Source organism: Pinus tabuliformis, chromosome 7, assembly GCF_031772625.1.
Source record: "Pinus tabuliformis cultivar Carrire ecotype Pingquan chromosome 7, CPIR1, whole genome shotgun sequence".
In the NCBI taxonomy this organism is placed as follows: domain Eukaryota; kingdom Viridiplantae; phylum Streptophyta; class Pinopsida; order Pinales; family Pinaceae; genus Pinus; species Pinus tabuliformis.
The window spans coordinates 1782691386-1782703658 of NC_142293.1; the positions used below are offsets into that span (position 1 = coordinate 1782691386).

Genomic DNA, 12273 nt, shown 5'->3' on the forward strand with positions numbered 1-12273 from the left:
CACTGTAATAATTAGGATAGTTAGGGTGTGTAAACTTTGGATTTTCCTTTTGATAGAGTGTCTTTAATTTTACAGGCACTAGGAAGTAAGACGAGAGATAAGAACCTATGTATTGCTCTAACATACCTGATCGGGCTCACCACTATAATAATTAGGACACTTAGGGTGTGCAAATAATTACACATAGGGTCCATGTGTAGGATGTATGAGTGAAGAAGAAGAAAAACGTAGGAAATCTAATAAATCTACAGGAAAAAGGCGTCACAAGAAGAACAAGAAAAATACTGATGAAGGGAGAGTAAAATTTATCCAAGAATTGATCTCAAAATTAGAAAGAGAGAAGTCAACACCACATAGGGACATGAGAAAAACAGGCCCACAGAAAGATGTTGCTTCTACATCAAAATCAGGAGTATCTGGTTCCTCTGTTTTAGGACCCCATTTTCCTCAAACTAGCCTACAAACCCCCAAATCTGTAAACTCAACTCAGGAACAACAAGGATAAACTAGTGGTCAGGATATTGGATTAGAAGAACAAGGGTAAACCAATGGGAAATATCAAGAACTAGAATCAGAAGAACATTCTTTCACTTTCCAATACCTGGACTCAAGCAGTACAGTAAAACAATGAGCCCCAAAATAATCTGAGCAATTATCACAAGAATCCTTATCTACAGAACATTTTTCCAAACAATATTTAGAAGGATACTCACCATAACAAGAATCAAGAGAAATTCCAATGGGGGATAACAGCAACAATAACGAGACAAATGCCACTATTACGACTCTTGAATTTCCAATAAGTGATATAAGGGGAGAATCCCCTATGAAAAAATCCCTCTATCAACCCTTCCACCTTTCCAAGGATTGACTATAAAAGATCCTGATACTTTTCTGTTTGAGTTTAATGTTCTATGTAGGATTTATGACTACACTCCAGATGCTCAGAAGCTAAAACTATTTCTTGCCACTATGAAAGTACAAACATTAATATGGTTTATGGGACTATGTTCTGCCACTATCCAAACATATGGAGATATGAAGAATACATTTCTTGCAAAATTATAAGACTATTGCCAAACTAGAGATCTAAGAGAGGAGATAGTCAGAATGACAGAGAAGGAAGAAGAAAACTTGGAAGATTACGTGGAATAGTTCCATTATAATCGACAAAGGTCCAAACATAGTGATTTGGATCCGAATATTTTGAAAATAATATTTATTCAAGGAATGATAGATGGTTGCCTTGATATGTTGAACCTATTAGGAAAAGGAGATATATCTCAGGAGCCATACGATGATAAAATAAAACTTTTCTTAAGGTGTTCATGAGGATCTTCATGAGGGAGAAGTATGGCATGGGATGCCTCTGTTAAAATAAATGAATCCGCGAATGGAGGTGTGACTAGAGCTGAGATTGGAAACCTGTTCGAGAATCTCAAGACTGATCTTCTCAGTACCTTATCTTCCCAATTGATGACAACATAAGTGAAAAAAGCATAGGATGAAGTTGGTAAGGCCTTGGCCATGTTCTGCTCAAAAGGTAAAGAGAAACATTCCATGAAGGGATGCAGAGTCAACAACATTAACTTGTGAAATCTTTGTGACCTAGAGAATTCTACAGGATACTGTCTAGAGCTCCCAAGACTAAAGGCAACACTCAAGGAATTAGGTGAGGAGGCCCAATCTTCTTACTTTATTGGGTCCAGGAAGCCTTGGCAACCACGACCACCATGTATGTCTCAAGATTTTTCTTTCAATCCATGGAATAATGTATATAATGCTCAGAAATTTCCATGGCAATATCCCACTCCTCCTCCAACTCAATTTCCTTCACAATAGAACCAATGGTCTCCTTCTCCACCTTTTCAGTATCCTCCATCTCATTCGTACTCTTGGCCTTAGAATTGGCGGGGAAATTCTTTAGGCCCAGTCCCTCCTTCATTACCGGTGTGACAACAATTACAACTTCCACCTCTCTCATTGTCTGCTACTCCTCCTCCTAGACGTCCCCAATTACATGCACAGTCTAAACCTAACCCAAATAATAAGGAAACTAAGAATATAAAAGCCCCAATTCTTTCTAGACTTACTACATTACCCCTGTTGAATGCAACGAGATCCACCTTCGATCAAAAAAAGTAGTAAACTCAAAAACCTCCCCTGTTAGTATTGAAGAGGATTGTGAATCACCCAGGGCTGATCATGTGGATTTTGATGAAACTGATACACATGTAAAAACTAATTCAAATAATGCTGACACATCTGTAACAACTAATCCAACTACTATAGTGACTAAGGATCCTCCATATCCGCAAAGATTAGTTGAAACTAGGATGATTCCACAACTCAAATATGATTTCCTCAAGGAGTTAAAGAATTTGCACACAAGGATTCCCTTGTTGCAAGCCATTAAGTATGTTCCTATTTATGTAAAAATAGTAAGAGACATATGTGTTAAGAACCTGGAAGGAAGCCCAAAGATCCTGTTACCATCCATGTGATGGGAAAATTGTCGGAACTAATGACTGGTCAACCTCTTTTGGCTAAATACAATGACCCAGGGAATCCTACAACCACTATTTATATTGATGAGAAACCCATTCCGAACACATTAATTGATTTATGGGAACAATCGCTGTAATGGCTAAGGAAATCTTCACCACTTTAGGACTGCACAGGCTGAGACAAACACCTACAGTGCTAGAACTTACTGATAGGTCACGTGTTAAACTTGAAGGAATGGTAGAGGATGTAGTCATCATAGTGGATTCCTGGAGGTACCTAACATACTTTCTTATTTTTCAAACCAAATCAAATCTGGGGGGACATCCCTTGATATTAGGAAGGCCTTGGTTGGCCACTGTGGATGCATTCATAGGTTGTAGGTTGGGCTTCATGATGATTTCAGATGGACAAGCCACAAAGAACCTTAGCCTTTATCCTCCTGCAAAACCAAGTAAGGATTTGGAAAATCCCTTATGGGATGAATTTGAACCTGAATCAAATCATTCCCAACCACTCCTCACTCTTGGCAAAGCCCAATATTTTAAGAATGAAATAGAGGATGACATTATCAATGGCTTTATCAGTAATTCCCTTGTTGTTACTTCTATTGATGATTTAGGGGTAGAAGATACCATGGAAGACTTGAGTCTAGAACATATGAAAACCGCCCCTAATCTCAAGAGAATCCCAGTTGAAATAGAGCTAGGCAAAAATCTAAATATTAATCCTAATTTGACTCCCGAACAAAACATGATTTTGTTACAACTATTACAGAGATATATGAAGGCATTTGCATGGGATTACACATACATGAAAATCATTCACCCCAACCTGTTTACCCACCACATCTAATCGAAGGGAGATTGAAATCCAGTTAGGCAGCCACAACGGTGTATGAACCCATCACTTAAAGAAGTAGTAAAAGAAGAATTGTAAAAGCTTCTAAATGCTAACTTCATTTATCCCATATCTGACAGCCAATGGGTATTCCCACTTGTTATTGTTCCAAAAGAATGGAAAGTGGAGGGTCTGTGTAGATTACAGAGAAATTAACATAGCCACTCAAAAGGACCATTTTCCTTTGCCATTTATAGATCAGGTCCTTGACACCTTATCTAGAAAAAAATTCTTTTCATTTCTAGATAGGTTTAGTGGTTATAATTAGATACAAATTTCCCTAGAGAATCAGGATAAAACCACCTTTACTTGCCCTTGGGGGACTTTTGCATACAGAGTTCTCCCTTTTGGACTTTGTAATGTGCCAATAACCTTCTAAAGGGAAATGTTAGAGATATTTGTAGATTTTCTAAATGACTATTTAGAGGTATCCATGGATGAGTTTACACCTCATGGTGAGGATTTTGAACCAGCATTAGCCAATCTCGAAAATGTGTTAGAACGATGTGAGCAAACTAATGTTGCTTTAAGCACTGAAAAATGTCACATGATGATGAATGAAGGAATTATTCTTGGGAATTATATTTATTCCATAGGAATAAAAGGAGACCCTACTAAGATAGAAGTAATTCTAAAAATTCCATTGCCAAAAACACAAAAGGAGGTACGTAGTTTTTTGCGACATGTAGGGTATTATAGGAGGTTTATAGAAAAGTTTTCAAAAATTGCATCCCCATTATTTTCTATGCTCACTAAAGATGTGAAATTTTTTTGGACAGAGGAATGTGAATGCACCTTTACAGAGTTAAAGAAGTGTTTATCAACAACCCCTATTTTGCGAGGACCGAACTGGGACCTTCCGTTTCACATATCAACGTATGCATTTGATACTGCTGTAGGAGCTGTGCTAGGTCAACTAGAAGACAAGAATCCATATGCCATCTACTACATCAACAAGAATTTGACTCCAATAGAGTTAAATTATACAATTACAAAAAAGAGTTTCTTCAGTAGTGCATGCCATTAATAAATTTATGTACTACATTACAGGTTATCAAGTATTTGTGTGCACTGACCACTCTGCTATTCATTTCTTAATGAAGAAACCTGTTACTAATGGTAGGGTTACACGTTGTTTGCTTCTGTTACAAGAATTTGATATAACAATATTAGATTAACCTGGAAAAGATAATGTAGTGGCTCATTTTCTTTCTAGGCTAACTATTAATAGTGATGGCATGCCCATTGAAGATTCTTTTCCAAATGAATATATTTTTGCTATTTCAACTCACTCACTGTGGTATGCAGACATAGATAACTACCTTAGATAACTACCTTGCTTTAGGGATATTTCCACAACATCTTTCCTCAAAAGAAAAGAATAATATTGTTCAGCAAAGTGAAAGATACTCTTGGGTAGAAGGATAACTCCACTACACAGGGCCAGATCATTAGATTAGGCATTGTCTGAGAGAGGATGAGATTTTTTACATCCTCAGAGCCTGCCACGAGGAACCTTGTGGAGGACACTTTACTGAAAAAAGGATAGGGCATAAAGTGCTTTCAACAAGATATTATTGGCCTACCATATTCCAGGATGCAAAGAAATTTGTGAAGGGATGTGACAGTTGTCAAAGAATGGGTCAACCACTCTGGTCAGATGAAATTCCATTACAACCTCAAATAGTCTTGGAACCATTTGAGAAGTGGGCCTTAGAATTTTTAGGACCAATTAATCCTTCATCTCAGCAGAAGTCCTACATTCTAGTATGTACAGATTATGTCACAAAATGGGTTGAAGCAAAGGCACTAACCAGGGCAACTGAATAGGCTGTTTTAGATTTTTTATTTGAAGACATTTTTGTTCACTTTGGAGTACCTAGAGAAATAATGACAGATGGAGGACCACATTCACATCTCATTTGATCCAGAGGTTAGTTGAGAAATTCAATATTTGTCACAAAATTACCTCACCATATCATCCTCAGGAAAATGGTCAAGTGGAGAGCACTAATAAGGTTATTGAAGGAATTCTCACTAAGATTGTAGCCAACCACTAGAGGAACTGGGTTGATAAACTTCCAGAAGCATTATGGGCATATATAACTACATGGAGAAATACTATTGGATTTTCACCATACGAATTGGTGTATGGTAAAAACCCATTATTTCCCATTGAGTTTGAAATAAAAACACTCAGAACAACATTGCAAGTGAACCTGGATTTGACTACAACTTAGAAACATCGGTTGAACTAGTTAAATGAACTAGATGAGAAGAGATTGGCTGCCATCCAACAAACAAACATCATCCAGCGGTAGAGGGCTAAGTGGCATGACAAGTTTATCAAAAATAAGGTGTTTCAGAAAGGCGATTGGGCTCTATTGTATGATTCACGATTCAAAGACTTCAAGGGGAAGCTCTGCACTAGATGGCTAGGTCCTTATGAGGTAGATACAATATTTGACAATGGGACCATGAGATTAATTACCATAGATAGTGCCAAAGTTCCATTGCTTTCCAATGGGCATCATCTTCGGTTATATAATAAACCAACCTCAAAGGATTCATTTGTTAACATTGTCTCAGGATTTGATCTTCAAGTTATGAGGGCAGGGGAAAATTCTCCTGTGCTATCAAATTCTTAAATTCCAATAAGTGTACCAGCTGAAAACCAACTTTTGTTGGAAGTTGATACACCAAAAGGAAAAAGGAAAAATAATATATATATATATATATATATATATATATATATATATATATATATATATATATATATATATATATATATGACGAAGATAAATATACACATCGAAAATGTGTATTTAGATCAATTATATATAGGGAAATATATATTGGATTTAGTTTACCCTAATATAAAATTGAACATTCATATGTGAAAACCTATTTGTGAAAAAAAAATCTGTCTGTGAAAACCTCTTGTGGGGTGCAGGTAGACCAGCTGAAAACCACTTTGTGGTAGCTGATACACATTTTCCTTTTAATAAGTTCTATAACAACATGACATCCATGACATATGTGTAACAACATGCTTGTTACAAGCCCATTTTTATTCATTTCATTGTATTATTTTGAGAATTCTTTTGTAGGCGCAAATTGCAATGCCCTCAAAGGAATACATTGTTGTAATAAAGTATTGCTACAAATTTGTTCAACCATCATGGAAAAATTATTTTGCTGTTACATCTGTAGCAGCTGATCCGATGGAGACGACTATAGCATGGAACTGGTTGCATTTGTCCACTTCAATAATCACCATCACTAGCACTCTGCTATCAATATCAATCAAATCACCCTCCGGTAAGTCATTCAAAAAAGGAATACTATTTTTTTTCTTTATTTAGCAATTATGGCAGTTAATATGTCATTACATTTTGACGACTGAGGATGGCCGTTGCATTTGACTTGGGGGGGTGGCGGGACGAATTATTTTGTGATTCATGACATAACCCGATTTGAGGTGACAATACCCATTAATCATTACCACCTTGCATGAATGATCATCTCATTAATTCAAACCGTATCCAAGTCAGATTTTCACACCTTTGAATTAATGATGAAATGATAACCCATATCACATAACTTTCTAACTTGATATCCTTTCCTATTGCCTTGATATCCGCCCGACGTAGCTCTGCACCCTCATTGCACATATTTTTCAAGAATTGTGATGACAAGTAGGTGAAAGTTCATGGTGACTATTACAGTAATTAGTGAAGGGTCTATAACAACAAAGGATGGGAGGAGCAACAATGTAGGTTTTAACCCCATACAAAAATTACCTGCATACGAATTCTAAAACACAGAAAATAAATAATGCGAGAGCATAACACATAAAACACATATACATAGAGATTTTCCCCTGGATCCCAAAATCGGGACTACCAACTTGATTTTTCATTATTTTCCTTTCAATGTTACAATACATATTTATACATGCTGAAGCATCCAATACCATGGACTGAAAACCATCACGTCCAAAACCATGGATCGAAAACCATCGCATCCAAAACCAAGTGCGAAAAACATGCACAAAACCATAGGTAGGTCCACCCAACCTAATATAGGGTCCAAAACCAACCCCATAGAGTGGGGTCGCCTGCACCCCTCAAACCCCCTGCAACTCCCCCCGCTATGCAATTGGCGCAACGAAGCTCCACCCCCCTTCTAACCCCCCGGTTGACTACGTGGGCTAGTCATGGAAAGAATATAACACAACCCAACATTCTCCCACTTGTTGTTTTCTTTCCATAGGGGTCCACAAGAGAGCTTAGTCATTTATCTAGCCCTGCAATGCCCATTGTTTCTCTACACCAAGATAACTTCTCAGAGCTCACAAATTTTTTCAATGCATCTGCAGTATTCTTCAAAGTGTCCACCTTTACTAGCAACACCTTTTTGTCTTCTATCATATCCCTCAGAAAGTGATACTGAACATCAATGTGTTTTGTCTTTGAATGATATGTAGGGTTCTTTGCTAAGAAAATTGCACTTTGGCTGTCACAGTCTATCCTTATAGCTCCCTGTGCTAACCCCATACTTGAACACAATCTCTGCAACCAAACTGCTTCCTTGCCTGCATGAGTGGTTGCCATGTATTCTACCTCTGTAGTTGATAGTGCCTTTACAGATTGTTTCTTACTCATCCAACTGACTGCACCTCCAAATAGGTTAAACACATACCCACTTGTAGATCTTCTCTGATCCAGATCTCCAGCCCAGTCCACATCAACAAAGCCACGAATATCCAACACTCTGTCCAATCCTGGTCTTCCTTGGTAACATAAACCATAATCACTAGTGCCATGCAAATACCTGAAAACCCGCTTCATTGCTGTCTACTGCTCCTTCCCTGGTTTTGACATAACCCTGCTCAATACTCCCACTACATGTGTAATGTCTGGTCTAGTATAGACCATCGCATACATCAGGCTACTGACTGCACTTGCATATGGAACACGGGACATGTCCTCTTCCTCTTCTTGTGTCTTGGGACACTGTTCAACAGATAACTTTACACCTATAGGAATAGGAACCTTCACTGGTTTACTATCCTGCATATTAAACCTCTACAATATTGTCTCGACATACTTCCTCTGGTTTAACCAGAGCTTCCTCTTTCTCCGATCTCTTTTAATTTCCATGCCCAAAATATATTTTGTAACACCAAGATCTTTCATGTCGAATTTGGAGGACAAATGGGTCTTCAAATCTTGGATAATTTCTTTGTCATTTCCAACAAGCAACATATCATCCACATACCAGACTAGATAAATAACACGGTCACCAATTAATTTAAAATACACACAGTGATCTGCTTTGCTTCTGGTGAAGCCATGTCCTCATATAAATGTATCGAATTTATGATACCACATCCTTGGTGACTGTTTTAACCCATACAAAGACTTCTTTAACTTGCATACTAGTTCTTTCTTACCCTTCACCACAAAGCCTTCAGGTTGCTTCATGTAGATCTCTTCTTCCAGATCCCCATGAAGAAATGCTGTCTTCACATCCATCTGTTCTACCTCAAAATCAAAAGCAGTAACAACAGATAAAAGTAATCTAATAGAAGTTACCTTGGCAACAGGAGAAAAAATATCACCAAAATCAATTCCCAGCACCTGGGAATAACCTTTTGCTACCAACCGAGCTTTGTATTTCTCCACCTTTCCTTCTACATTTGTCTTCTTCTTGAACACCCATTTGCTGTCAATGGGTTTCCTTCTAGCCGACAACTCCACCAGATCCCAAGCTTCATTTTTGTGCAAAGATGCTATTTCATCAACCATGGCCTCTTTCTAGAGTTTTCCATCCTCTGAATCTACTGCTTCCTTCACAGTTCTGGGATCATCGTCAGTAATAGATAAAGAAAAATTTGAACAGAAAGCAGATGGACTATACCTTTCTAGCTGCCTTCTTTCTCAAACTGATCTTCTCACACCCGGAGTTTGTGGCTCTTCATTTTCTGATTCCTCCTTTGCTGTAGAGTCTGATTCTTCCTCCTTTAGCTCAAACTCTATCTTCTCAGGTTCCTTTGGTTAGACTTCATGTTTAATAAAATCTTTTACCTCTCTGAACACCACATCTCGGATGTACACAACCTTCCTTGTTATTGGGTTCCAAAGATTATAACCCTTTGAACCATCCTTATATCCAATAAAGATGCACTTTTCAGATTTACTATCCAACTTGGTTCGTTTCTCCTTTGGAACATGTACATATACCCTCAGATGTGAAAGAGAGGGTTTCTTACTAGTCCATACCTCTTGTGGAGTCTTATCCTCCAATGTTGATGAAGGTGATCTGTTGACCAGGTAACATGGTGTCTCCACCGCCTCTGCCCAGAATTCTTGTCCTAACCCGACACCATTGAGCATGCTTCTTGCCCTTTCCATCAACGTCTTTTTCATTCTTTCTGCAACTCCATTTTTCTCAGGTGTGTATGGAGTAGTCTTTTGCCATGCTATACCACACTTCTTACAAAATTCTTCAAATTCCTTACTGCAAAACTCTCCAGCGTTATCTATCCTCAACACCTTTACCTTCTTCTCTGTTTGGTTTTCCACCAGAGCCTTAAATTCTTTAAACCCATCAAAGACTTCATATTTCTTCTTAAGGAAATATATCCATGTATTCCTTGAGAAGTCATCTATAAAGGATACATAGTACACAGACTTACCCTGTGATGGAACCTTCACAGGTCCAAACACATCACTGTTCATAAGCTCTAATATCTGTTTCGCCCTCTTACCACCAGAGGGGAAACTCATCCAATTCTACTTCCCATATACACAATTTTCACAAAAATCAAAATCCAGAGAGCTATTACTCATACCTTCCACCATACCTTTACCATGAAGTATTCGAAGGCCCTTCTCTCTAATATGTCCAAGCCTTTGATGCCACAACATGGTCTTCTCTCCAGAGACCACTAGATTTTCTGCTCCACTTTCAGGAACCACATAACTGTTGCACCCATCAACAACAACGCTACCTTGCAGCTTGTACAGAGTTCCAATTCGAACTCCCCACATCAATACCAGTGCTTCCCGAACCATCTTGCAAGTATCCTTCTCGAACATTGTTTTTACACTTGCATCATCCAACTTGCTTACATAAATTAGATTTCTGGCTAATGCAGGAATATGCAGAACACCCGGAAGTGTTCTAACCTTCCACCTTGCAACTTCAACTTTACTTTTCCACGACCAATGATTCTAGCCTTCCTATCATCCCCTAAGAAGACATCACCACCATCGTATTTATCATACTCGCAGAACCACTCTCTATGGGGAGTGAAGTGAAAGGATGCACCTGAGTCAATCAACCATGCCTCATGATCTACATGTGTACTTGAAGAAGCCAAGTACACATCCCCACCTTCATTTGAGGTGGTTTTCGCCTCTGCAGAAGAAGAATCATCAGATCCCTTTCCTTTGTCAGGAGCTTTAGATTTATAGTCCCTTTTGTAGTGCCCTTCCTTTCCGCATTTCCAGCACAACACCTTTACAGGTTTTCCTGGAGATTTAGATCTCCCTCTAGATTTAGATCTCCCACTCGATGACTTATTTTTGTTTCTGTTCTGGGACCGTCATCGTACAAACAAGGCATCGCCATTATGGCTCTCCATATTTTTCTGTCTCATCTCCTCCGTCAGCAAGGATGAGATTATTTCATCAAACTGCAAGGTAGTTGCATTGCTACCTATTGCAATAACCAGACTATCCCACAAATATGGTAGAGAACACAACAAACTGATGCACTTAGCTTCATTTGAAATTTTAATATCAACAGATAATAAATGACTTACCACAGTATTAAATGCATTTAGATGCTCCGTCACCAGTCTCCATCTTTCATCCTCAGGTTATACAGTTTTTTTTGTAGGAACAGTTTATTCACCAGAGATTTAGATTGGTACAAAGTCCCTAACTTGTCCCACAAAGCCTTTGTCGTAGCTTCCCCTGATACATTCAGCAATACTAAATCTGAGACACACAATTGTATTGTGCTCTTTGCCTTCTGATCCAACCTCTTCCATTCTTCATTGGACAAACTCTTTGGTTTAGTACCTGGATCTACTGTGATCCACTGATCTTTATCCACCAACAGATCCTCCATCTTGAGTTTCCATAACTCAAAAATCTGACAATTAAATTTATCGATCTCTATCTTTCCACTGCTCGCCATCTTCTTTCACCACCAGAATCGATTCCCCAGATCTCCCACTAAACAGGGTCTACCACAAGCCCGAGCGAAACCCCTCAGCAACAAAGGCGTTCCCTTGAAGCCAAAACAACTTTGATACCAAATGTAGGTTTTAACCCCGTACAGAAATTACCTGCATATGAATTCTAAAACACATAAAATAAATAATACAAGAGCATAACACATAAAACACATATACATAGAGATTTTCTGCTGGATCCCAAAACCGGGACTACCAGCTTGATTTTTCATTATTTTCCTTTCAATGTTACAATACATATTTATACATGCTGAAGCATCCAATACCATGGATCGAAAACCATCGCGTCTAAAACCATGGACTGAAAACCATCGCATCCAAAACCATGTGCGAAAACATGCAAAAAACCATAGGTAGGTTCGCCTAACCTAATATAGGGTCCAAAATCAAAATTATAGAGTGGGGTTACCTGCACCCCTCAAACACCCTGCGACTCCCCCCGCTACGCAATTGGCGCAACGAAGGGGGGTCTCCGCCCCCCTTCTAACCCCCCGGTTAACTACGTGGGCTAGTCATGGAAAGAATATAACACAACCCAACAAACAATATGGAATGAAGCAGATTCCATCAAGGCTTTGGAAAAATGCCCGAAAGCA

General features: G+C 38.5%; 1 pseudogene; it reads right to left on the reverse strand.

The window, feature by feature from the left end:
• Nucleotides 1–587: 587 nt before the first annotated feature.
• Nucleotides 588–12273, reverse strand: part of LOC149255490 (pre-mRNA-processing-splicing factor 8A-like) — a 76152-nt pseudogene continuing 64466 nt past the window's right edge.